The 27,529-nt window shown below is 38.6% G+C and overlaps 1 protein-coding gene across 4 annotated transcripts in view; it reads right to left on the bottom strand.

Moving 5' to 3' along the window:
* Window positions 1–25,778, bottom strand: part of TAB2 (TGF-beta activated kinase 1 (MAP3K7) binding protein 2) — an 84,685-nt gene extending 58,907 nt beyond the window's left edge. For 2 of the 4 annotated variants that reach the window (XM_061428257.1, XM_061428258.1), the window contains exon 1: window positions 1,223–19,505. The gene's annotated coding sequence lies outside the window, so the exon portion shown is untranslated. Of the gene's footprint in view, window positions 1–1,222; window positions 19,506–25,689 lie in introns of those variants that run through there. The other 2 variants (XM_061428255.1, XM_061428256.1) reach the window with 2 other exon arrangements.
* Between the last annotated feature and the right edge of the window lie 1,751 nt (window positions 25,779–27,529).

Below are 27,529 nucleotides of genomic sequence, written 5' to 3'. Positions count from 1 at the left end.
AAACTTTCACCATTACTCATAGCCCCAGTGATAACTAGTAAGACTTCAAATTCAGAAGCAATTCTCTCTTATCTCCCCTTCAATTCATCTACCAGTGGTAACGACCCTAGTAACTCTGGTAGTAGCTCTCTTTCATGCCCTAATTCAGCACTCAGTGAGATATAATTATTTCAAAGCTAAACAAATAAAGTGGCACAGAATCAGTGACCTAACGTTGACAAGACTGGCTGACATTAAATTCATTATATGCATGAACACTGGAGGAAGGCATACAAAGCATAAGCTAGGATATCAGAATCATCTTTTAAAATCACAAGTGGGATATAAAATTCCTTTGTTCAACTTTGGGTAATCTCTAACCTATCTGAACTGAACTTTAAAATCAAAAGATATGTATGGTCATCTATCCTTTAGCAAATAAAGTCATCTTTTATGGATTAACTGTTTCTAAATCTATATGAATTAGTAAAAGTGATAAATATCCTTAAAAGCTAACTTAGCCCTCTAAACATTCACAAGTAGTTCTTTCTCAGTTAAAATCTACCTTAATTTTTAGTTTTTCGGCTACCTTCCACAACTCCAGCTACTGATGACTTTCTCGCCTGGTTTCTTTTGGGCAATCAAGTAAAAATATAGCAAATACTAGTTATATACTTACATTTAAAACAGAATTAAATTCTTCAGGTAAAACTATTACATAATACATTACCTGATTCTATCCAGGAATTTTCTTTCAATTTCCCCACTCCCACCCCACCCACATTTTTGAAGACCATATTAACTCTTTATATGAAGGTACTCACAGTGTAGATTAGTTGAGGACCTCAAGACAGAGAACTGTTTCATTTATTCAATTCTCTAAATTACTTGTACCGTATGTGAACCTCTTAAAGGAAGACAGTTTGGTTGTTTCTGTACTTCTCAATGAAGACCAGAGTACTTTTTGTACATTTTTACAGGGCTTAACTCAATAGCATTTCCAATTAATTTTTCTTTAATTGTTTTTCCATTAGTTTGCTGTTACAAACAAGTTAAATTAGAAATAGTCAGGCAAATGGTATGTTAAAGTCAATACTAGTTGCATGTCACCCAGTGGTTAGGGATGTTACTACACTGTAAGCAAGATGACCAAAGTTTTGAAAGTAAAGTTTTGCTTATTATAGATTTCATAGTAAGGCAGTTACATGGCTAAGCTTGACTGGTGCCATGGACTTTAGCATACCTGGAAATAGAAAAATTCAAATGGTAGCTGTTCTTGATTGGCCCATTGCCATTTTTGCAGCTTACAAATTTTTAATTAAGTAACTGCAGTGAGCTCATCTCTACTGGATACTTCTTTTCCAGGGCAGGTCCAGGAACTGGGTCTGGAGCCTTGAAAGCAGAAGAGAAACTAGAGTAAACTAGAGGTAGGCAGAACAAGAAACGTGACCAGATAACATTGTGAGCTAATAGCAGTGAGGTAGTCCCCAGTGTCTCACATAGGAAATATTCTTAAATGGAAAAGACTCTCTTAAATACAAGTTACCAAAAGATGATATTTGCATTACTTAATTCATTGTCTTCATCTACCCAACTCTGCTCTAAACTCCCAATTCTAGAAACTATACCAGTAGCCTTTGTGAAATCTCTACTGGCTTTCAGCAACAGACTGTCCAGTATGGGACCAGAGTATATAGAACGAGAAAACCAACAGTAAGTTCATTTTCATTAGTAAGACTGGAATTGTAAAGTTCTCATTTTTAGGTCACTTTACTCTTCTCTTTTGCTATCTTATTTCCAATTACCTTCTGTTTCCCTAAATTCCTACAATCAGTTCTCAGACTTTTCTTAAGAAATGCTTTAGATACATCTAAGCAGTGAAATAAAGTTCCAATTTTTAAAAACACTTGGTAATTCTTAAAGAGGGACGCAAAGAACAGCTCATAAGATGTGGTTCTTAACCACACTAGAAATTCTTTTTTCCATTACCAAAATAGAGTCAATGATTTTTTTTTTTTTTGGTTAGGTCCACATTATTAAAACACACACAAGAAAACTTGCAAGTACAAAGGTTACAGAAATGGTAGGCTATTAAAAATGTTAGACTGTTGTACTAATTCGATTACTAGGGCCTAGAAATGATGTTCTTATGCTTGGCAAGCTGATAATTTTAGGAGTGTCTAAGAAAGAAGAGACTCAATCCCACAGTAGTCAAAATAAACTGAATCTTCTGCTGTTGTCCAATGATGGCAGATGGTGAGGATTGTAACAGGACAAAAAAGTAGTGAAGACAAGGATGCAAAGAACTTAACTCCCTGCATTTCTAGTAACTAGGACACAGCAAAGCAAAACAGAATGAAAGTAGTTTTTAAGGACAGGGTCAATTTTCCACCTTTTGTAATGGCATGCTGTAGATGAAAATATTCTGGTAGAGCAAGATCTAGGTTCCAAATCTGGTTCCTGTACAAACTAAAACTCTGCAGGAGTTTCTGTTCTATTAAACGGGATAGCATTCCCTACCTCACTGGATTGTCATGAGAATTAGCACCTAACAACCTGGCAGACAGTAGGTATTCAATATAGCTTTCTATATGCTCAGTTGTGTCAGTCTCTTTGTGACCCCACGGGCTAGGGCCTGCTAGGGTCCTCGGTCCATGGGATTCTCCAGGCAAGAACACTGGAGTGAGTTGTCATCTTCTACTCCAGGGGATTGCCCTGACCCAGGGATCGAACCCACACTCTATCATCTCCTGCAATGGCAGGCGGGTTCTTTACCACTATGCCACCTGAAAAGCTTTGCTCTAAACATGAGTATACTTAAGCTTTCATTTTCATAAAATGCTGAAACGACAGCTGTGTGGCAAGCTTTAGCTTTAAATAACTCAACTGCATCACATCCTAAGAGAGATAACCTGATTTATCAACATTGATCCCAGAACAAGGCAAATGTGAGAGAGCTCAATTCTGAGAACTGATGATAAACAAAAACAAAACAATTTACATTTAGGATAAAGAGAATTAATGGTAAACAAGTAAGGAGACAGGTAATTCTTCCTCTTTCAAATAAAGCAGAAAATACTTTTGTCAACACATCTCTAGTCAAAACATTATAGAACTGGGATACAGTGTCTTTTAAAAAACAAAAGGAATCAATATATGATCTAACTTGGTCTTTAAGTCAGGAAATGCTTTAAGGGCGTAGAAAAGCCTTACATTTGAGCAATAATTTTCCTCTTACTGATAGAACAGTGGGTTCCACATAAAATTATTATTTACCAAATATGGTTCAGAGCTCAGATTACACCTTCCCTGGCATTACCAAGTAATAGAGCAAGTATCACAAGCCACAAAGAATTCTAAAAAGAAAAGAAAAAAACCTTCTTTTCTTAAAGTTTACTTTAAATGTGTTCACTACTACAACTTTATTTCAGAGGTTGTAAAAGTTAACATGGAAAGAATCTTACTCAAAATAGATGATTTACTTAGAGATGATAAAATAAGTTAACTTTTGCCAGAAGGCATAATAAAGAGTATTTAAGAATGAGGATTCCCATTCATTAACCCATATGGATAAGCTTTCAGTTTACAGACCATCGAAAGAAACACTTTTCTAGATAAACCATTAATTTTTGGTGTTTTTATTTTATAACCAGATTATCACATTGAAATCTCATTACTCACATGTTTCAGTTGATTCTTTTGGATTTTCCAGATATAAACTGTCATTTACAAATAAATGTGCCTCCTCCCTTTCAATAATTACACCTCTTATTTTGTTTTTGGTCTAATTATACTGGCCAGCATTCTCAAGACAATGTTATGTAACAGTAATGCCAGCCAGACCTTTTTTGATTCATGAGTTTTTAAAAGGAATTTAGTATTTCACTAAATACTAAAATAGAAATTCCAGTATTTCACCATTTCTAGTAACAAAATGCTGGCTTCTGGTCTGAGATATATAAAATCTTATATATCTATGTTCATTTCTTTTTGTTTCACTAAGGATTCTTATTAGAAACAAATGTTGATTTCCCTTCTTTTGATATCCCTCAGGATATTCACATGTCCCATCACGTAATATGACTTAATCTGATTTATTCCTAACAGGAATACCACTCATTTGTAGTATTGTTAATGTAATGCTAGATTCCATTTGATTTTATTATGCATTTTTTGCATCAAATTATGTGAGACTGGTGTGCAATCTTCTTTTATGCTCATATTTTATGTTATTGTGGTTTTGTAAAAAGAATATGGAAGCTTACTTTTTCCCCTCCATGTTCTGAAATACATAATTATCTGGTGCTTTTCGTAAGGAAGAGTCTTTCTACCAGTTAAGATCAGAATTTTCATTTGTGGCTCCAGATCCTATCCCTTTTTTTCCTGTTTCTTTGAGAAAACCAACACCTTTTCTTTTCAGTCTCTCACTTCAATCTAAGAATATGTTTAAGTCTTAACCATCTTAAACATACATTATGCACAAACTCATACACAAAAATTTTCTTTACTAGTTAAGTCTTGTTCAGCAAGTATTTATTTACAAAGCTATTTATTAAAATTGCTACTCTATTCAAGGCATGAGAATGAACTGCAGTTCCTGCTTTCTGCCTATCACTAATCCAGTAAGGAACACAAACAGGCAAACAAAAGTCTGCAACAACAATGCAAGGAATAAACAAGCCATGCCAGGCCATCTCTCTCTAACATCTGTGCCTTTCCAAACTTCTCTGAGCAGTAATGCTCTGGCCTCAACTTTACTTTAATCTGCCCTCAAGTTTCCTCCCTTGGTAACGGTTTCATTCAAATCACCAAATTCAATAACCTCTTTAGGATCCTTACCTATCATTTTGTAATAACTTTGCTGCTTGATTCATATATTTTTAAAAATAAATACAATCACATCTTCAAACATATTCAGTTAAATTTTGCTTTTTAAAAGAAAGTTCACAAAATATTTTAAGTTTTATTGCATATGTGTGTGCTAAGTCGCTTCAGTTGTGTCTGACTCTGTGATCTGTAGCCCGCCAGCTTCCTCTGTCCAAGGGATTCTCCAGGCAATACTGGAGTGGGTTGCCATGCCCTCTTCCAAGTGATCTTCCTGACCCAGGGATCAAACCTGCATCTCTTGCGTCTTCTGCATTGTCAGGCGGATTCTTTACCACTAGTGCCACCTAATTTACCATATCATTTCATTTTTATGAAAAACCATTAAGTAAGGTCAGGTACTTATTACTCTCCTTTGCAAGGTTCAGAAAAATTAAGTAATTTTCTGATCATCAAAACTCCAAATAGCAGCAGAGTTAGAGCCAGAAATGTAGTTGTGGCTTTCTAACTTCAGGTCTAGGGCTCCTTCCTCTATAGTTTATTAACTTGACTCATTAATTAAGTACTAACTTGAATGCTTTCTGATCATGCTCTTCTTGAAAACTTTTCTGGTCAACACTGCACATTCTTCTAGTTTCCAAGGTTCCTTGTTTCAGTGCTTCTTGTTTGTCAAAAGGATTTAAGTACAAACTATGACATTTCTCCTTTCACTTCTTCCTCTGGTATCTTATCTACACTTGTAGTACTAATCTAGGGGAGGCTTCTTTAAGTAGCTGCTTTCTGTTCTGATGAAAATTAAACAATCAGAATCATAGAATTCAATGTTGAAAGGGCCTTAGAGATTTAGTCCAACATCCTTATTTAATAGAAAAAAAACATAAAGTTCAACTTACACAAGTCACTAGCAGGATTTGAATAAAAGTTTAAGACAATATTTGCCTTTTTAAACTTATGAATCATAAAATATACACTTATACAGCATATTTATATATAGTAAACAGAAAGCAACTAAACAAATTTCAAGAGTAATTATTGGATCCTGTTTCATTTTTGTTAAAGATACTTGTCCATATTTCTAGTATGACAATACTAATGTATGAGTCCATTCACCAAAGGTTTTTTTTTTTTAAGTCACAGAATGGCAATAAAGATAAAACCCATTCAATTTCACAAACTCATGCATTAGTTATCTATCTTCCAGATTTTTAAAGGGGACTTGGGAATCAAAATCATACCACTCTCTACCCTAATGCTTCCCACCTAGGTTGATAACCACAACCTTGTCTACAAGGCAGGAACAGATGCCACTAGACTGTCTGCTGAACACGGCCTAAAATACGGCCTGGTATGTGGTGAGCACTGAAAACATGTCAGTTACCACCGCTTCTCCAGCAATTACTACTTCTGAATATATTCGTATGATTATAAAAACAGCCATACTAATGATTCAGCCACATACACAAGCATCCTGTTAGAGGACCCCCTACCTTACTCCACTCCTTCCAGTCTATTGGCCAGGTTCTTTTTTTAGCAAGCAGAGCCACAATCCTAGTTATATAGGAATACCCTTCCAACCACTCCCAAGCTAGAAGCAGTTTCATATCTCAACATCAGAGTCTACAGGCTCTGAAAATTAAGAGCTTATTTTAAAAGGGAATTTTCCACTGCAACACTTCTAAACTACTAAACTTGTTTACCCATGATACAGAATACATGAAAAATAAAAGGGTATCTCATGTAAAGCAAGATTTTTTTTTCCATCTGAATTGTGCTGAAGTTTAAACTTAAACTCTTCCCCAAACTGGCTTCCCCTCTTCAACTTCCCGTTTTCATTAGAAATAGCAATTTTCTTTTTAACCTGAAAACTGAAATTACCTTTTCTCTTGCTTTCTTTTACTTTTCTCAACTGCTTCAAATTTCATCCATCCAATAACTAACATTCCTCAAAACACCACTCCTAAGACTCTCTTTATTGGATATTACAGTCAACACAGCTCACAATTACTTCTGTAGTTCCAAAATCTAAAAAGTTCTGAAAAGATTTTTTATTAAGTTTCATGTCAAAGCTCATCTGATAGTGGCAAAAATCTGCTTTGAACTGATGTGAAGCTACTTACAGGCTTTATTTAGCTTACTTACTGCAAACATTTCCATTTTCCACTGCAGAAATACTAGTGTTTAAATACTGGGTGATGCCTCAAACTTTGCTGGGGGTGTTACATAATATACAATATATTCAGCCCAATTCAGGGGTCCTGTTATTAACTTTCCTTTTGATACTTTCTCTAACACCACTCCATGCATTTCAGCCTTCATATCTGCCACCAAGTCCTATAGGTTCTTTCCAAATACCACAACTGCCAATTCTGCTCCACCCCAACTGCTACCACATTATCCCAATCGTCCGACTTCAAAATGACCAGACCCACAGCTTATATCCCAGCCATTAAGTCCTTCACATTTGACCAATCACATATAGTAGAGCAGATTAAGAGAGGTTCCTATATAACCACCCTAAGTATTTCACTGCTTTGCACAAGAACTTAAGATACTGGAACAGATACATAATAAGAGGGTAAAGACAGTGTCTGTGGTATTATATTCGAACTTCTGTGCACTTTTAAAGTTTAGTTTATCTATAACTGTAAGCTAAGAAGAGGCTCTCTTTTCTCCAACTTGATGAAATTTTAAAAATTGTCTATTTACTCTGTACACAGAGTAAATACACAGTACAGAGTAAATATACAATTTTGTTAAAACAACAAAAACAAATGAAAAATATACTAGGTTCCTCCCCGTTTATCACTTCAACTAAAACTTCTCAGTGTGGTTTTCAAAGCCTTCTCCAGTTTGGTTCCACTAGAACTGGTACCTTGGACTCCCACTTGGCAAGAAAAAAGCTACATATTGCCTCTCAGAATGACCTGAAATACATAAAACACAGTACACAGGATTACAAAGAAGGCCAGCTTTATTTTAAATGAGTAAAATAAAATCAGTGATCACAAAGAAAATCAATTATACTGAAAATCACCAAGTGTTTTTCAGAACCCATATTTTTGATATATTTATGTATCAGCTTCTTTACTAACACCCAACATGTAAACTCCAGTGGGGTCTAATAACAACTAGTTTTAAAGTAGTAATTTGCATACACTATATTCTGCTGCTGCTGCTGCTGTGTCGCTTCAGTCATGTCAGACTCTGTGCGACCCCATAGACAACAGCCCACCAGGCTCCCCGCTCCCTGGGATTCTCCAGGGAGGGAACACTGGAGTGGGTTGCCATTTCCTTCTCCTAAACTATATTCAGAGATAGTCAAAACAGTAAAGATAATATTTGTGCTTTTTCTATGCTAATAAAATCACAGCACTGGTAATACTACTGTGCTTTACTGATTAAAATCATAATAGAAGGAAAGGTTAAATTTCAGTTACAGGTTATTGTTAGTAAAAATATAAAGAGCTTTTTTTTCCCATCTAAATGCAGGGACTCCTCTAAATTCTGTCCTCAGATCCTCTTCAGGGTTTTAGAGTCTAGAGTAAAACCCTATTAAATCTAGTTACTTTAACTTCCCACTAATCCCCACACTCAGAGAAATCTAGCCTTTGTCTAAACATGTTCAACCCTGTTTTCATTCCTGACTACGCTACTGCTCTATCTTAGGATGTCATTTCTCCACTGGATGCTTGTCAAAATCTTAACTACCTTTTCAAAAGCAATTCACGTTGCATCTCCTTTCTGCATTCTTTTTCTACTGCTTCAGCCCACATGGATCCCTCCTTTTCCTAGAACTCCTAATGCACCTGTGGATCAATGCTTCATGACCCAAAATGTAATTATTCTCTTAGAGCTCCACTTCTGTGTCTCTTCATCTAAAGTGTAAGATCCCCGGGGACATGGGTGACATACTTGTATATAGCAGCACTGCCTATATGTAATACAGGCCCACAGAATGTATTCAGTAAAGAAACTATTCTCCATAAGGGCTTCCCTGGTGGATCAGATGTTAAAGAATCTGCCTGTAATGTGGGAAACCCAGGATCAATCCCTGGGTTGGGAAGATCCCCTGGAGAAGGGAATGGCAACCCACTCCCATACTCTTGCCTGGAGAATCCCATGGATAAAGGAGCCTGGTGGACTACAGTCCATGGGGTCCCAAAGAGTCGGACAGGACTGAGTGACTAACTTACTCATTCTCAATAAACCAAGTAGTAGAAGATCATTTCTTTCAAAAGTTTAAGGACCAGAAAATGCATCAAGAGGACTGAAAATTCTACTAAGCAGCAAAAACAGACTCATAAAGGAAGTTTAATATTAATAATTCAACTCAATTAGAACTTAGATAGTCATTATATTAAAAACTCAGAAACTTATTTACTAGGCAGTGATGAATTCCAAGTAATAAATCAGGGAAAGAGTGCTAAAGCAGACATTAAACAATGATTCATTCAAAAAATACTAAGCATCTACTCTATGCTAGGCACAAATTCAGATTTCACAAATTCAATGGTAAAAAAAAAAAAAAAAAAAGATCCTCAAACAAGAATTTACTTTTAGACCATAGACTAGAATCAGGGACCCCTGATTCTCATTCTGAAACTCTGGAACAAAAACAGAACAGGAGGTAAAGTTAGGGTGGAGAAATGTTCTCAGAAGGCAGTAAGTCATATAAAACATTATAAAGAAATAGATTTGGAGCTATTTATATATATATAATCTACATAGTATATACAAAAATAGCATTAAAAGCTCTATATACATAAAGTCTACATGGAAACAGATTTGGGGATAAGTTTCAATTGTCTTATTTAGAATATTTGTTGCCCAGTAATACTAGATGAATGAGGTATTACTCTACTCATTGATTAATGTTTTAATCACAAACACTTCATCAAGTTTTATTTTTCTTCAGAGAGCCCAGCCAAGTTGCCCCATTTACTTTATATAAAAATAAAAAATGTATCTGTGAATATCCCAGAAGTGGATGGGTGATAGTAGTAATGGTGGTAAATATTACTCTAAGTAATCTTCTTGGAAGGTTCCAAAAGAGGGCAACGGGAATGCAGGTGGGAAACAAGAGACTGCTCTCCACGCATTTCAGTCTCTAGTGCTGATTATGACCAGATAGAAATTACCTTTCTTAAAGGGAAGTTCTCAGACTAATAGCAATGGAATTCAGTGAGTGAGTGAGGGGGGGAGGATGAGTGGGTGGGACTGGCACAAATAAAGGAATAGTCTGACAGTGCCATGCTACTAAAGTATCTTGCCCAAAACTCAACCCTCTGCCTCCCACACACTAATATATCTATATCTTAATTACTAATAGTACAGGACTGATTCTGAAGCTAGAAATCTCAAGGCTTTCAATTCTTTTCCTCACCATATACAATCAGTGGCAAAGCTCTACTGATTACTCCCACAAGTGTATCTCGAATTAATCCCCCTTCTATTCCCACAACATCTTTGTTCAGGTCCCTGCTATCTGGACAACTGAAGTAACGCAGTAATCTCTTATCTGATAGCTTACTCCACTCTTAGGTCTTCTAAGCTATATTTCAGAGTGGCAACGAGATTTCTAGTTCCTGAATCACTGCTGGATCATGTCATTTTCCTTCCTAAGAGAGGTAAGAGATTTTGCAGAATTCAACTGCAATGAATTTCAGTAGAAGGCGATGACATTGACCTAGGGAATAACAGAAAAGAGGCTGGACAGGAAGAAAGGAGACGTAAAGACCAAGAACTTACAACAAAGGAGTTAGAAAAGTTAGATAAAATGCAAGAAGGAACGGGTCCAAGAAAGTCAAATGAATAAGAGGTATAACAATAAAGTTTTAGTTTATTATTTTTATAACAAATAGTTTACAATTTTGTAACAATGAGTAAGATCATTTATTTATGCGCTAAGCACTAGGTCAAATGATTTATAACACATTTGCTCATTTAATGTTCTCAAGAATCCTCAGCTGATGACACACTGGTCTCTCCCAGAGAAAATAAGGATTATTTTATATAGCCCCCCTGTCTTTCCACAACAATGCCTAAAACAGAGCACTAAACAATTTATATTCTGACTATGTTGGTGTCAACAATATCAGAAGAAAGCCGTTTTTCCTATAAACTTCATTAATGTTTCCTGGACTAGCACAATATATACATGTATATACAGATACATACATGGTTTTTCAGGTAGCTGGACAGGCCCTCGTGGCTCAGACGGTAGAGTCTGGCTGCAATGTGGGAGACCTGGGTTTGATCCCTGGTTCGGGAAGATTCCCTAGAGAAGGAAATGGCAACCCACTCCAGTATTCTTGCCTGGAGAATCCCATGGACAGAGAAGCCTGGTGGTCTGCAGTCCATAGGGTTGCAGAATCGGACATAACTGAATGACTTCACTTTCTTTCTTCTTTTCTCAGGTGGGTCAAAGGTAAAGACTCAGCCTGCCAATGCAGGAGATGTGAGTTTGATCACTGAGTTGGGAAGATCCCTTGGAGGAGGAAATGGCTACCCACTCCAGTACTCTTGCCTGGGCAATCTCATGGACAGGGGAGCCTGCATGTTGCAGTCCATGGGTTGCAAAGAGTCAGACATGACTTAGCAACTGAGCATGCATGTACAGATATATACATACATGTACATAAACATACACACACAAAAAACACACACTAGAGATTTGGAAATAAAATACTATGGCTTTCAAAAATAACTGTTCTCCTGGGGCTTAAATATGAATTGGAACAGAAAAAGCTCAGGGTATTTTTGTCTTATAAAGCTCAAAGGAGAAAAGGTATAGGAAAATGTTTTTTAAAGTATATATAATCATCACTGAAAAGAAACATGGCTTATACCTCTACCATCAACCTGGAAGTGAGGGGGGACTAGGTAAAAGGAAGATCAAAGTTACTTTCTTTTAAAATGTGTATAGGAAATTTCCAATGAGATACTACTATAGACTAATTAAACTCTAAGCCCAACCTACTATTTACAATGTATGCTCTGCATACAAGAAGTCTAGGCCAGGTTTAGATTTTGCAATGTGTGTGTCTGTGCACTCAGTTGTGACCAACTCTTTGCAACCCCATGGACTGCAGCACACCAGGCTCCATATGTCCATGGAATTCTCCAGGCAAGAATATTGGAGTTGGTTCCCTGGTGGCTCAGAGGGTAAAGCATCTGCCTGCAATGTGGGAGACCTGCCTGCTTCTATCCCTGGGTTGGGAAGATCCCCTGCAGAAGGAAATGGCAACCCACTCCAGTATTCTTGCCTGGAGAATCCCATGGACAGAGCAGCCTGGTGGGCTACAGTCCACAGGGTCACAAAGAGTTGGACATGACTGAGTGACTTCACTTCACTTCGCCATTTCATTTCCTCCTCCAGGGGATCTTCACGATCCAGGGATAGAAATTGCATCTCTTGTGTTTCCTGCACTGGCAGGGGGATTCTTTAAAACCGCTATTACTATGAAAAAAGAACGAATAACAAGGGGCAAAACGCGCGTTGTCACTGCCCTTGGGCTAGTAGTGTCGCTGTGTTTGGTGTACTTTCCGGGGGTATAGTGTTTGCTTGAAAGAGTCGGGGCACTACTCAGAAGACTTGACCATAATTGACACTGTGGAATCTCAAAAACACACTTTCAAAAGCAAGTAAATCTAATAGCTTTAAACTTTAGTAATGTGTGTGTTCACTCATTCATTCATAAATATTTACAGAGAGCTTACTGTACTAAGGCATTGTACTAATGCTGTAAAACCTTATTCAGTGGGAGAAACTGAAAAATAAACAGAATATCATAATGTAATATGGCAAACCCTGCAATAGGGGAAATAATGTGCTAGAGATATTTATATTATAAATAAGAAAAGATCATTAATTAGCTACAACAGAAAATGTCATGCTACTTAAAAAGCATTTTCCTGAATACCTTAATAGGAAGAAAACATATCTGAATGGAACTCAGAGGATATCTTTTTATCAAGTTTGTAAACTGAGGCTCACCCTTTCCCTTTACCAATTTAATTCTGGCTCTAAGTCAAAGGTCTTAAAAAAAAAGTCTCTGCTATCTATTTTGCATTCTCGTTTTTAATTTTTGTTTTTGATCTGTCTCTCTGGCTATCTGTTTTCTCTACAAAAGAAATGTTGCCTCAGAGAGGCTCTCAGCCACTTAATAATAGTATCAAAACTTGTCTACAATATGCATAAACTTTTTACTTTGTTTACAAAGATTTAGGACAAAGCTCTCAAAATTAATAAGGCACATGTGTCTATACTACTATTATAGCCATCTATTTATCAAATAAACATGATTAAATACACATTACAATAAACATATATCTCCCAAATTGTCTCCCAATCACATAATTTCTGGTGCATTCAATGTGAGATAAGGCAACAGTGTTAATAAACAAAACAATCCAAATTTTCACAAAGTTTTTCATGTGCTGGGATAATCATGTTTTTTGCTAATAAACCTTAAATAACAGTATAGTAAAAAGAAAAAGGTTATAGGTAAAATTTTTAATAAATATCACTGTAATTTCTCATACATCAACTCAACTGATGATTCTAATTTCTATTTCCAGCCTGAATTTCTTGCTTGAATTCCATTTTGTATTTCAAATTACCTACTTGACAGGTCCAGTTAAATGTCTAGTAGGCCTTTCAAAGTTAACATGTCCAAACAAAAACCCTCTTGATTGTCCAGCCCAACTTGTTACTTCACTGTCTTCCCCAACTCAGTCAACAGCGACTCCGTACTTTCAAACGCTTAGGCCAAAAATCTCTGAGTACTCCTTGACTGCTCTTTTATGCCTCAGATCCAATTCATCAACATATCCTGCCTGCCACTCAGGGTTTGTAACATATCCAAAACCTGCCCTCTTCATGCCATTTCCTCTTGTTACTGTGGTCCAAGCCACTATCAGCTCTCATTTAGATAACTGCAGTAATTTCCAATATGGCTTCCCTGCTGACATCTTTGCCCTGCCCTTAGAGTTTATTCCACAAAGAGCTGCCACAGTAAATCTTTAAAAAGGGAAGTTACCATCAGTTAACAGTTTAAATAAGAAAAACCATATGACCGTATCAATTGACACAGAAAAACCACTTGAAAAATTTCAATACCCAGTCATGATAAAAACTCAAATGAGGAAAAGACAGGCACCTACAAAAAACCTACAGCTAACATGTACTTAATGGTGACAGACTTAATGCCTTCCCCTAAGATCAGGAATAAGACTAGCTTGTCTAATCTCCCCATGCCTACTAAACATAGTACTGTAAGTATTTATCAGAGCAGTAAGGTCAGAAAAGGGAATAAAATTCATTGGAAAAGAAGAAATGTAACTGTCTGTATTCACAGATATATTAGAAAACTCACACAAAAAATTACTAGAATTTATTAGTTTAGCTAAGTCTCAGGATACTGAATCTACTCACAGAAATCAACCACATTGTTATAAACTATGATAAACAACTAGAAACCAAAATTTAAAACACAGTATCATTTATGACTGCTCAAAAAAAAAAAGTGCCTAGGTACTAATCTAGCAAAACATATATAAAATGTGTGTCCGTTAGAAGCTATAAAATGCTGATCAAAGAAATTAGACAATCTAAATATAAGGAGAGATAAACTCTGTTTATGGATTGAAAGACTTAACAAAATTAAAATATCAATATCCCCTAAATAGATCTAAGGATTTAATGAAATTCCTACCAAAATTCCAGCATTTTTTTAAATAGATCCTAGATTTTACATGGAAAGGAAATGGAATAGTTAAAAACAATTCTGAAAAAGAAGAATTAGGGAAATTGTTTTAGGACTTACCATACAGCTATGGTTATCAAGAAAATGAGATACTAGTACAGGGATAAACACAAACATCAATGGATCAGAATAGAGAATCCAGAAGTAGACCATCATAGCACAGCCATCTGATTTTTGACAAAGTTGCAAAATTAATTCAATGGAGGAAGGGTAATTTTTTTTCAACAAGTGGTCTTGCAACAGCTGATCATTTCACAGACAAAAAATGAAATTCAATCTAAACTTTATAGCTTTAAGTGAAAATTATGTAAAAATGGATCACAGATCTACATATGCAAGATGTAAAGCTTTACAGAAAATTTTTAGAAGAAAACAGGAGAATATCTTTGGAACCTAAAGTTAAGGAGATATTAGACTTGATAACAAAAGAACAATTCATAAAAGAAAAAAGATAAATTAGACTTCATAATTGCTTTTTCTTCGCAAAAGCCTCCATTAAGAAGATGAAAAGATAAGCTACAGACCAAGAGAAAATATTTGCAAATCACATATTTGACAAACTGTTTCTATCCAGAATATATAAAGAACTCATTAAACTCAACAAGAAAACAATCACATTAGAACATAAGCAAAAGACCTGAACAGACACTTCACAGAGGATATACAGACATCAAACAAGCACGTGCAAATACATTCAACACCATTAGGGAACTAGAAACTAATGTTACAATGAGTTATCACTACGTATCTATTAGAATGGCTGAAATAAAAAATATCCTGACAGTATCAAATGCTGACAAGGATGCAGAGAAATTGTATCTCTTACACACTGATGGTGGGAGTGTAAAATGGTTCAGCCATTCTGGAAAAGTGGCAGTTTCTCATAGAGTTAAATATATATTTATCATACAACCCAGCAACTGTACTCCAGGGGACTTATCCTAGAGAGACGAAAACGTATTTTACCTGCAAAACTGTTCACAGCAGCTTTGTGTTTATAGCCGCAAACTAGAAACACAAAAGTCCTTCAGCCAATGACTGAACTAATTGTGGTATATCATACAATGGTACCCTTCCAACTTCCTCCCTGGAGAAGGGAATGACAACCCACTCCATTATTCTTGCCTGAAGAACACCATGGACAGAGGAGCCTGGTGGGCTACAGTCCATGGGGTCTCAAAGAGTCGGACATGACTGAGCAACTAAAACACACACTCACAAAAGTACACTTCTTAGAATTAAAATGGAAGGAACCACTGATACAAGAAACAACTAGAATGGATCTCAAGGGTATAATGCTGAGGGAGAAAAGCCAATCTCAAAAGGTCACACAATGTATGATTCCATTTTTATAACACTCTCCAAGTGACAAAATTACAGTGATGGAGAAGAGATCAGTGGTTAAGGCTGGGTAGTACAGAGGAGTTTCTTTGTGCTGATGGAACAGATCTAGTTCTGTATCCTGACTGTGAGGATTATATGAATTTACATAGATGAAAATAATATAGAATTACACACACATAGCCACACTCAAATCATATTCTAACAAGTGAGAGGAGGGGAAAAGGCAAATAGCTCATGTTTTAAAATCCTTCAGTGGCTTCTAAGCTCATCCTAAATACTAAAATCCCTACGACAATCTAAAGGCACTACATGAAAAGCACATCCTCACTAGGATCTCATCTACACTTCTCCCACTGTCAACTCCAACCACACTGGTCTTCTTGCTCTTAGAACATGGCAGGCATGCTCCCACCTCTCTATTTAGAAAGTTTTCTCTTTATTACTTCACTCAGATACCTGCTCAAATGTCATCTAGTCAGAGAAGACTTCCCAGCTGTGACCACTCCCCCCATACATAAAGTGATGTCTTCTTCTTCTCTCTCTATAGGACCATAAAACCATAAACAGAACTCAAATATCCTCCTCACCTGTGCCCCTGGCATGTTCTTGTATTGATGATTGGCAGGCATTACACTTTGCACCCAGGTACTCAAGCCAGGGCGTGTAAGATTCTTACCTTACTTCACACTCAGTATGCTCAAATTCATCACCCACTCTTCTCCTTAATTACAGCCTTAACTCATCTCTTCATCAATTCTCAAATAATGGTTATAAAGCTACCTCTTCCACCCCACCCCCAGCTCCTAAATATTCTCTACTCTAGGGCCAGAGAAATCTTTCTAGAATGTTAATTTAAGCATTCCATCATTTATGGGATGAAGTCAAATCTACTTTATAGAGATTTATACAAGTATTTTCATGCTCCTCTCACTTTCCACCTCACTTCCGATTAACCCACCACTGGTACTTAATACACTGTACTGAGTAGGCGGGTCCTCTCCTACCTCCATCCTTTACACATGTTGTTCTGACTGAAATGGCCTTGCTTCTCCCAAATTCTCCTCTTCCTTGCCTATCTGGCACACAGATTGTGTCACTTTTCCTAGGAAGAACTCCCTCTCATATCTTTCCTTCCCTCACAGGGTCGGACACTCCCTCCTATAGATCCCTGACGTGTTTTACATCTAACCTGGTCACTGCATTTGCTAAAGTACTATACTAGTCTGTATACCTGTCCCTTTAGGGCAAGGACATATCTTACCCATCTTTCCAATCTCACCACCTAGCAAAGTACCTGGCACACAAGCAGGACTCAAAACTAATTCAAAACTACTGGATAGGTGAATTAGGTTGACTCAGGGTGAAAGGATGAATCAGGCAAGACTTCTTGGGTTAGTCAGCTGTTGTGCACAGGTGTATCATGGAAGGCATATGAAACAAACTCTATGGAGTTTCTATTCTTTTGGTCATGTACTACCCTACAGAAGTTGAAGTACTGATTCCGCAGCTTGGTTAGGCTAAGATCACCAGTTCCATTTTCCCGTGAACCAGTTTCCTTCCTCAAAAGAATACAATGGATTTATTTCATTCACAAAGCTACTGCAAGGGCTCTGAACCGTCATCCTATAAATTCACACCGGTGTTCACGAAGAGAAGGAGGATGTCTCACTCAGGGCAACCCTTACCTCAGCTAGAAAAATCTCAAGAAAAAGAAAAATCAAGCTCAACCAACAGGTGTCAATAATTTTCATCTGTAAAAAAGAAGAATTGGCTTTGTGCAAATGGAAAGTTGTTTTGAAACCTCATTTCCACATGTTTCTTTTTCCATTTCCTTTGAAAATCATCATAAAGCAGCAAACAGCACCTAGGAAGTACAGTCCAGGTTCCCACTTGTCACAAGGCAAACACCAAATCACTCTCAATGCAAATACACAGTGCCTGATGTCCAACTTTTGATGACAGTGATCCCTTAAGATACCTTGAGAACCTTTTCTCTTCAATTCTAGTGACTACTTAACTGTGACCCCTTCATACATCAGCTTGCGTCCCAAAAAGCAGATGCTTATTTTATCTGGTCATCAATAGTCTTTTAAAAAGTAACCCAAGCAATTTTACCACAGTGTGCTCAATGAATTAAAATGCAACACATACCCTGTTCTGAATTCTTTCTAAAAAGTAGATTTTCTTGCCTATATTACTATCTTCTCTATAACTATTTTCTAGTGATAACTCACCACCAATAAAAGCTAATGAAAGGAAAATGTTAGTATAAGCATAACTGTGTAATACAAGTATACTACTAATCTGTTAAATGTTATTTATACAAATAGCAATTAATACTCATTAGTAGAGCAAAATATTCTACAACAACCACCAGTTTGATGAATTAACATAAAAAACTTTTAGAAAAAATCAAAGCAAAAAAATCAGTCAATTTAGTAATAAACATCAGGAAATTTAGCACTGTTTTCTGAATGTGAAATATGGACATAGAAAATAATATTGAATTAAAAAAAATATTGGTGATGTTTTATTTCATCCTTGGTCTGAAGAGTTACTGTAAATTAAATAATAAAGAAGTTACTTCCCTTTTATTTTACTTGTTGAGAAAAATGAACTGAACAAGTATCCTGCAAGAAAAACCTAACAAAACTAAATTCCAAGAGTAAAATTGCTTCCCATTATTTAAGTATAGTTAACTAAGTGAAAATTTACTTTTTTGCACTTTTTCACCTCAATAATCCACTGTTATTCTCCCAGAATCTGTCTTCTGCACTAGCCAAATAGACAAGTTAAATGATCAGATCAACCCCCCAGAAACTCTGAAGTTTCTGATAACAGCACTAATCTCTAGAATATACCTCAGAGTATGTGATATATTGCTTTTGACTTACTATTAACATTGTGGCAAGTATGGGCAAGGGCTGGTTGCAGGGGTCACAAATTTTCTTTAACAGATGGATTCTTTCGAATCATTTTATTAAAAACAATCAGCATTCATGTACTTCCACCAAAACCTTTGAAATCCTACACTTTGTTACTCTTGTTTCTCTCTGTGGGACGTTCCAACCTCTACTTTATTATTTGGCTTCTGAGGCTTGTACAAGGACTGTGTTTTATTTTTTTTCTTAAGTGAAACAAGAATGCCATTGTCTTTAATAAGGCAATTAAAATATTACAAATTCTTAAAATGCCCTTATCTATGTTGTACCTGTTTGTGGATAAATCAAGACTTTCTTTCTGAAGCCACTCAAGCTGACACCTTGTAGTAGTATCCCTTTCCAGTGGTAGGCTTTGTTACAGTTCAAAACAAGCAAAATCCCACAGGAGTATAAAAATATTCAATTGCAGGTATTTCTAGATCATTTCTAAAACAAATTTGAATATCAAGCAATTTGTTTCTATAAATCTTCAAAAAAATTTTGGCTTTTTTTTAAGCCAAGAAATAATTTATATAAATAATTTATATAAATGACTAAAGATCTTAGACCTTAGGGAAGTTTTCAGTTTTAGGAAAGCTAAAATTATTACTGTATTCATTAGGCAGAGAATAACTTGCCACAGAACAGGAAAAAGTTGACTGATGCTAAGATTTAATGGGGTGGGATTTTTTTCCCTTTTCTGTGAAAACACCAATATTCTCCATATCATAAGAATGTAAGAAATTGACTGAGCCATTTAATTTATAATGTCAGTATAAATCTACAGTTTCATTGAAATTGCCTTAGAGAGACAAACAAGAGATAAACTTGTCTTTTAAAGGTTGGTTAAGAGTGTAAAATTATGCCTGAATTATTTTTTCTACTCTGCTTTAAAAATTGCTATTCACTTTTTTACTTTAATGTCAATAACTTTATATGAATAGGTTCACAAATACTAATCTAGTTGTAAATAACTGATTTCTTTTCTTCCTTCTAATCTCTAGGATCTTTTTTCAAACTTTTGGCTAAACTGAAAGAAAAAAAAAAAAGGCATTCGGAAGACTCTGTGTGATACCTCAGTCTGTGCTTAAAACAAGAGATTTAAAGGCTTAAGTCCAGCGCAAGCACTTTTCGAAATCAGAAGGTGATTACTACCAAAAAGAGCTGTGATAACAAAGGAACACTATCACTAAGAGTCGTTCAGCACTGAACACAAAGCATTTCTTGAGCTCCAAAGCTCAGGCCAGGCACTGAAGATATGGTGAATTCAAGCCTGAAAGGAAAATGAGACATGGTCTGTCCTTGACAAACTCAGTTGAGTGATTTCCCAGGCTAAAAATGAGAAACAAATAACTGCAATGTGATCGACCATTCCACTCTTTCTTCAAAAAACTTATCCACAATTAGCATTATTTTCTCTTTGTAAAGTTTTCCTTAATATTTTGTGAATACTTTGGATTACCCCTATCACACAATAAAGGCATAATCATTAAAGAAAAAGTGAACATTTATTGAATACTTAGACTGCGCTAAACGTTTCACGGTGTTTCCACGGAGCCTATAAAATATTTTTATCTACTTCTCAAAATGCTGATATCCAGCTCATTAATAAGATCTGTCACCATGTTTCTTCATCATAAAGACTAGGTTTACTCCTGACAGCATACTGATTCAACAACATGTACAAACTCTCCAGAAAGTTTGACTACAAATTACAGCTGAGTTTTAATTAACCTTTCTACCAGAGAAGAGTGGTAACTGTTCAGATACAACGTGTATTAAACGATGTCCCCCACAGTGCTGTGAAAGCTTCTTGGAAGGGTTACCAACTTCAACTATGTCTGTTTTATAACAGAACTCCAGATAAGCAACAGACAAAAAAGTTCCAATTTATCAAGCCCCTTCTATAAATTAGATAATTTACATAAAATGTATAATTTATCATAACCTTATAGATACACTCATTCTACAGAGATGAAAATAAGCTCAAAGAGGCTGAGAAACTGTAGTTGATCTCAAATCACAAAGTTATTAAGCAGCAAAATCAGGATTCAAACCAGTATAGCAGACTTCAAGTTTTCTATTGAGCCAAAAAGCAGCTTTCTGAAGCACTACCAACACCAAACTGCTATTAATTAAAACTCTGAAGTATAAACATAATGTCGTTCCCAAGTTATGAAATATATTCTCAAAAGAAAAAATTTATGTATGGGAGTTTTTGTTTCTGAAATCAAATATAATATCCATTATGCAGTTTTTAAAAGAGCAGTTAGGCAATGTCTGTTCCCCAACCCCCTTTTCTGTCTTAGGTTTCTCCACAATACTTTTCTTTCCCAGACACACTTGATTTTCCTCATTTATTATGTCTTCCACTACTAAAATGTAAACTACATGAGGACAGAAATCCTGTCTATGTTATTCACTGCTGTCATCTCCAACATCTCCAAAAGCCCTGGCACATAGTAAGTGCTCAATAAATATTTGTGAACCAACAGAAAACTTGACACCCAGTAGGTATTCAACAAATATTAGTTTCTCTTTTCTTTTACTATGTAGGAAATACTAAAAAGGCTAATGTTAAGATATTAAAGGCCAAAAGAAATTTACCACTTCCTTGATACCAAATTTTGAGCTGAAACAGATTAGAAATCCAAGAGAATTTCTTGTTAAAGTAAAATGTTAAGGCAAATTGACAAAAGACACATTCAGCAAAGTTTGATTTAGAAGCACCCTCTATTGGGGTCTACATAAATTATATTTCAAACAAAGCACTTTTTAAAGTGCCAAAACTTAAATCAATTTTCATAGAAATCCTTTGTTGAAATTAATATTCACAATTTTGATTTGTGGCAATTCTGACGTCTATCTCCTTCCAAAACATCAACTTCTCAGCTGACACATTTTACTGGGCTTTTTAACAGGAGCCCATTCCTTTAAAGGATTCAGAAATTAGAAACTAAGCATATTTTGTAAAATGAGTCAATAAAAATCAGTCTAAATGAAATGAGCAACTTTAATGCTGAAGGCTAGTATTAAGTACTACTTAATACCAAACAATATGTTTTAAGGAATGGAATACTTAGAAAAACTAAGAAAAAGAGAGCCATTCTTAATCTCTGACTCTATCAAGATCACAGGCAAGTTTAGTAGTTAGTTAACTAGAGGGAACATGGGCTTCCCTGGTGGCTCAGATGGTAAAGAATCCGCCTACAATGCAGGAGACCTGAGTTTGATCCCTGGGTTGGGAAAATCACCTGCAGGAGGGCATGGCAACCTATTCCATTATTCTTGCTTGGAGAATCCCATGGACAGAGGAGCCTGGTGGGCTATACAGTCCATGGGGTCGCAAACAGTCCGACATGACTGAGTGACTAAGCATATCACAAAGGGAACATAAAGCACAGTACTGGATACCCCTGAGTACTTACTCAGGGATTTTAGCTTTCTGATTAAGTCAGCGTCCTTGGTTCAGTGGTAAAGAATCTGCCTGCCAACACAGGAGATGCAGGTTCAATCCCTGGGTCAGGAAGACCCCCTGGAGAAGGAAATGGGAACCCACGCCAGTATTCTTGCCTGGAGAATTCCATGGACAGTGGGGTCTGGCAGACTACAGTCCATGGGGTCACAAAAGAATTGGACACGACTTAGGGAGTAAACAACACTCTGTCATTCACCATAAAAAATGAAATCTTAAAATACTATATAAGTATTCTGGAAATACAAGCCAGAGGCAAAGAAGTAAGAACATATGAATACATATGTTTAGATTTCATATGATTTCAGTCACCAAATCCTTATCATCTTAATACAGAGGATTAAAAATTACTTACTACTAGCATTCCAGCATTAAAGTTATGCATTTCATTTAGACTTTCACTTTGATTTTTATTGGCTCATTTAAAAAAATATGACACATAGATTGTGAGAGTCTGTCAAAAGATTCAGACCAAATCTCCTTAGAGCAGTTCAGCATGATCACTTTCCTATGCTTGGCACCCAGCACCATTCACATCTCCATTTTCCTAGTTGCCTAAAATTGTTCATCTAATCCTCTACTAGCATCTTCGCCCCTATCCTCTTCCTCATTACTATTTTGCCCCATTTTCACATTTGCCTCTGTTATTATCTCATAATCCTTCTATTTTACAGAGTCCCCGTCTTAGATGGATCAAATCAAGATGACATAAGTGACATAATGGAAAAGTGCTACTATTGTTCTCCTTTGGGTCATGGGAGCCTGGCCAGGTAGAGATACAAAGGAACTGAAGCTTTCCTGAATTATAGTTTAATTCACAAATTTTATATGTTATAAAGATCATCAGGAACTTTTTCCCCAAAACATCTACAACAATGTAAAACACTGCCTTTTAACGTATGTTGATAATTGTTAAAAAAATAAAATTTTAGTCTTGAGTGTATACAATTAAAAAAAAATACTGTTTCAGAAAATTCACACATTCCTCATGGGACTTTTTTGGCACGGAAACCCACAAAGTTTCATGTAAATGGTGTACATTACACCTATTTTGCACAGTGCCATATGTTCATAGATACATATGTCGATTTTATCCTAAATAGTATTTTGAGAAAAGAATTTTCCTTACAGAGAAATGTACAGAAGTATAATAAATTTTTATTTCTGTCAAGACATAAGACTAATCATTTTAAGACAGTTACCCAAGTGTAATGTGTTACTAATACTAAATGAGCAATACTCAGTAATAATGTAATTGGGGATCTGAGTAATTTTTACTTTGCAGTTTAAAAACCTCCTGATTTCATTAGATGCAATAATTATATGCAAGTTTTAAATAATATCATTAGTTGAAGGCAAGTGCTTCTTTTCAGTAAAGAGAGGACCAAATATAGGTGTTAATTCAATCAGACCAGATTAAGTTAAAACATTTTTCAGAAAATTTCTATCAGATGAGAGAGGCTGTTTACACACTTAACAAGTTACAAAAGCACAGGTCGCACTGTGTGACAGTTCACTAAAGAGAAGTGAAAGGCATGTATTTCATCAGTGTTCCCTGAGAATAGTGTTGAACTCAAAAAAAGGTATTCCACTTGCCCAAAAGAAAAATGAAGTAACATAGTATATGCAGTAGATGACTTACTCATCCAATTAACACATTCAACTTTCAGTTGATCCTTTAAAGACTTAAATATTAAGCACCCTCTATTAGAAACTAGTAAGATTTAAGGGGGAAAAAAAAACCAACAGAAGTTCTGAATCACTGGAATTTTTATTCTATTTCCTGTTAACACGCTGATAGTGCCATCATTCAATATATTTGTTCCATACACTTTTTTTAAAAAGCTATAGATCCTTTTTAAACTTGACCCTTTTAAAATTTGTAACTCATTTATCTAACAATTCCTCCCATTGTTTCTAATTTAAGTGCTCAGCCAAAGAGCACACAACAAGATGAAAAGCATGTCTGTCTTTATTAGAAAATGTAATGGTTTCAAAATCTAAAGTTTCAAACTGGGATTAAAATCAAGCACGATTTCACTGTTACAAGGAATTCAGTTATTTTTTAAAAGGTGTCAATACTCTGCCACTGTACGAGGAGTGTGGTAAGCAGTAGTAGTGTAAAAACTGAAAGCACAATTCTGTTCCATGCCCACCAAAATTCCCGGCCAAATCCGAAATTGCATAATGAGCAACATACTCTTTAGAGTGAGCTAAAGCACAAAGTGATTCCTTTCATAAAAATGTGAATCAACCTGACCTTAATAGTCTGACACTTTTACAAACCTACCTAAAACAGACAAAATGGATGCAAAATTATACTGCCTCACTGTTGTCTCAAATACGACCTTAGTGTTCAAGAACTTTCCAATGAAATAGAGCACTCAAAACAGCCTCGTACTGGCGACTCGAAATTCACGGACTCCTGAGAAACCCCCGGGAAGCTGCAAATTCCCTCCACCCTCCTGGAAACCCCTCTTATCAGAAACATTTGAAGAATTTCTCCACAACAATTAAGCTGACTTGAAGAATGGAAACCTAACATCTCAAATATACTATATATGGAATGAAACATGGCCAAACACATAAATACGAACGCACACGGTCTCTGACACTGTGGTACACTACCCTGCTCGGGCCATCCCACAGCATCAGCCACAGAAAGATACACCTGTCACCTGTTCGGCGATACCCAGACCCTTCCAGCCTTCCTGCCACAACCACAGTCTTAGGGTTTGAGACTGATCGGACAGAAAGCTAGAATTATCTATCCACTGAAATCTAGGGGCCACAAGTTCCCAGAAGGGCTGGCTCCCCACTTGAAAAAAAGCTGCAGAAAACCAATATTGGAAAGGGAAACGACGATCTCCCCTCCACTAGCACCACCAGATTCCCTCGGTCTTTCCCTTCGCCCCGAAGTCATCTTGATTCGGGCCACGACTCTCCCCCAAAAGCGTTCTCCTTCCCCCAACCCCCATCTCACACATGCCAAAGGGGCGGACCGGGGGGCACCCGTGCAGGCAGGGGCCCTCCCCACCCCCTGGCACCCTCCCCCACCCGGGGCTCTCCCGGCGCCCGACTCCAATGAATCTCCCCCTCCCCCTACACATTTACTCCCCCGAGCCCAGGCCCGACCCGATGCTCCCCACCCCCGGCCGCTCAGGAGGACTTGGGGGGGCCTCCCTCTCTACCTCGCCACTGGGGAAGGAAGGAGGCGGAGGAGAGGAAGAGTGAGGGGAAGAAGCGGACGCCCCGCAAGGGCCTCGCGAGTCGGCAGAGTCCCTTCCAGATGAAAGGGGGGGGGGGGCTGGTGCGGGGAAATGAGGGGAGAGCCGGGACTGGGGGGTCCCGCCGAGGCCCGGCAGCGCTGTCCGCTTACCCTTCGCCGCCGCCGCCGCCGCTTCCCCCTCCTCCTCCTCGGCCGCCGCCGCCGCCGCCTCTCCCACTAGGGCAGCCGTCTCCACCGTCGCCGCCGCCGCCGCCTCCACCACAGCCGCCGCCAGCGCCGCCGCCGCCTCCGATTCCACCCGGCAGGGGGGACACCTCAGCCCTCCCTCCCTCCCCGCTCAGCCCCTCCGATCGGCCGCCGCCGCCGCCAACTCCCTCCGGCCGCCGCCGCCGCCGCCGCCGCCGCTCGTGGCTGAGGGGGAGGGGAGGGGGGTCGGGCTGGGTCGCCCCGCCGGCGGCCGCTGCAGATCAAAAACGATGGCTGGGTGGCGTCGCCGCTCCCCGTTTCTCCGCTCCAGCTCGCTCGGCCTCCCTACCTCCCTCGGCCCCCACCCCCCGCGCGCTCGCCTGCCCTCCCCCCACCCCCCCAGCTCTCGCTTGCTCTCGCCGCGGCTCCGCCAGCCCAGTGCAAATCAAAATACTGTCACACAATATGGCGGCGCGGCCGCCGGCAAACACCGCGAGATCTGCAGCCGCTGCTGAGGCGGCGGCTGTGACGAGGCCTTCCCCCAGTCGGGTGGCGGGGGAGCGGCCGGCGGCGGCAGCAGCAGCGGCGAGGGGATGCTCTTTCTCCGCCCTGTACCCCTCCCCCGACACTCGCAGCCTCCACGCCCGCCCTGCGAAGGCTGGAGCGAGGAGGTTGCTTGGCCGCCCGGATAGGCGCGGGCGGCCGCCGGGGCTGTGCGGGAACGGGCGCCTAGGCAAACGGCTCCGGGAGGGCCCGGGATCCTACTTTTGAAGTTTTATCCCGGCCGCCGTTACTTGGAGGGGTGTGTGTGTGTGTCTGGAGGGAAGGAGCAGGTTTCCACTCCCCTCCCGCCCCCAACGGGGGCCGGTCGCAGTTTGGGTTGAAAGGAGAAAAGACCTCCGCTCCCCGCGGCTCGGCCCGTCCGGAAGCGGGCGGCGAGACCTGCAGGGCAGCCGGCCTCGCTGCGCGGGAAGGGGGCCCCGAGGTCCCGGCCGGGGGCGGACCGGACGCCGCGGCCGCCCCGCGCTTGCTCCCGGCCGGGCCGCCGAGGGCGGCAGGTGGGCCTGCGGCGGAGGAGGGTGTGCGGCGGCTGCGGGGCGGAGACACACCCCCTCGGAGGCCGGCGGCTAGGAGGCCTCAGGCTGAGGCGGGTGACCCGAGCGGGAGATCGGCGTAGTCCCGAGGACGTGCGGGAAACGTCCTAAAAGGCTCGGAGCTCGCAGCTTCGAGTCTGGAAAAGAATGTTGGGCTCTTGAGTTTTCTTGAGCGCTGGAAAGAAAACCCAGTGTAAATGCTGCGAGGGTTTTGTTGTTTCGATTTTATTTTAATTGCACGTTCCTAGAAGTCCTAGAAGTTGAGCCAAAGACACTTTTACTTGGGGGGTGAGGGCGGGAGGAGAAGGAAAAACTTGTTTCTATCTTCTTAAAGAAATATTTGTTTAATTTCCCCCTGAAATAAAACGTGTTCAACACTCACACATTTCTCACAATGTAAGATATTTATTTAAACATTCGGCGTTTTAATGGTGTCCAAAACACTACAGCATTTTTTTTTTTTTTTGGTCCCTGTCCAAAATGTCCATCTCCCTGCCAGTTTCTTGAAACGATTCTTACTCCCCAGAAAAATCCTCCAGAATGAGCGCTGTGGTTACAGCCAGAGCCTTTAAGCGCGTGTACACACACACACACACACACACACACCCCTTTAAGAAGTACAGGCTTCTCTACACATACACATACACACACACACACACACCCTTTAAGAAGTACAGGCTTCTCTACGGTTACAGCCAGTCTTTAAGCAT

Source organism: Bos javanicus, chromosome 9 (assembly GCF_032452875.1).
Source record: "Bos javanicus breed banteng chromosome 9, ARS-OSU_banteng_1.0, whole genome shotgun sequence".
Classification (NCBI taxonomy): Eukaryota; Metazoa; Chordata; class Mammalia; order Artiodactyla; family Bovidae; genus Bos; species Bos javanicus.
The sequence above is the reverse complement of the archived record's forward strand: the minus strand, read 5'-3'. Positions and strand labels throughout refer to the sequence as shown.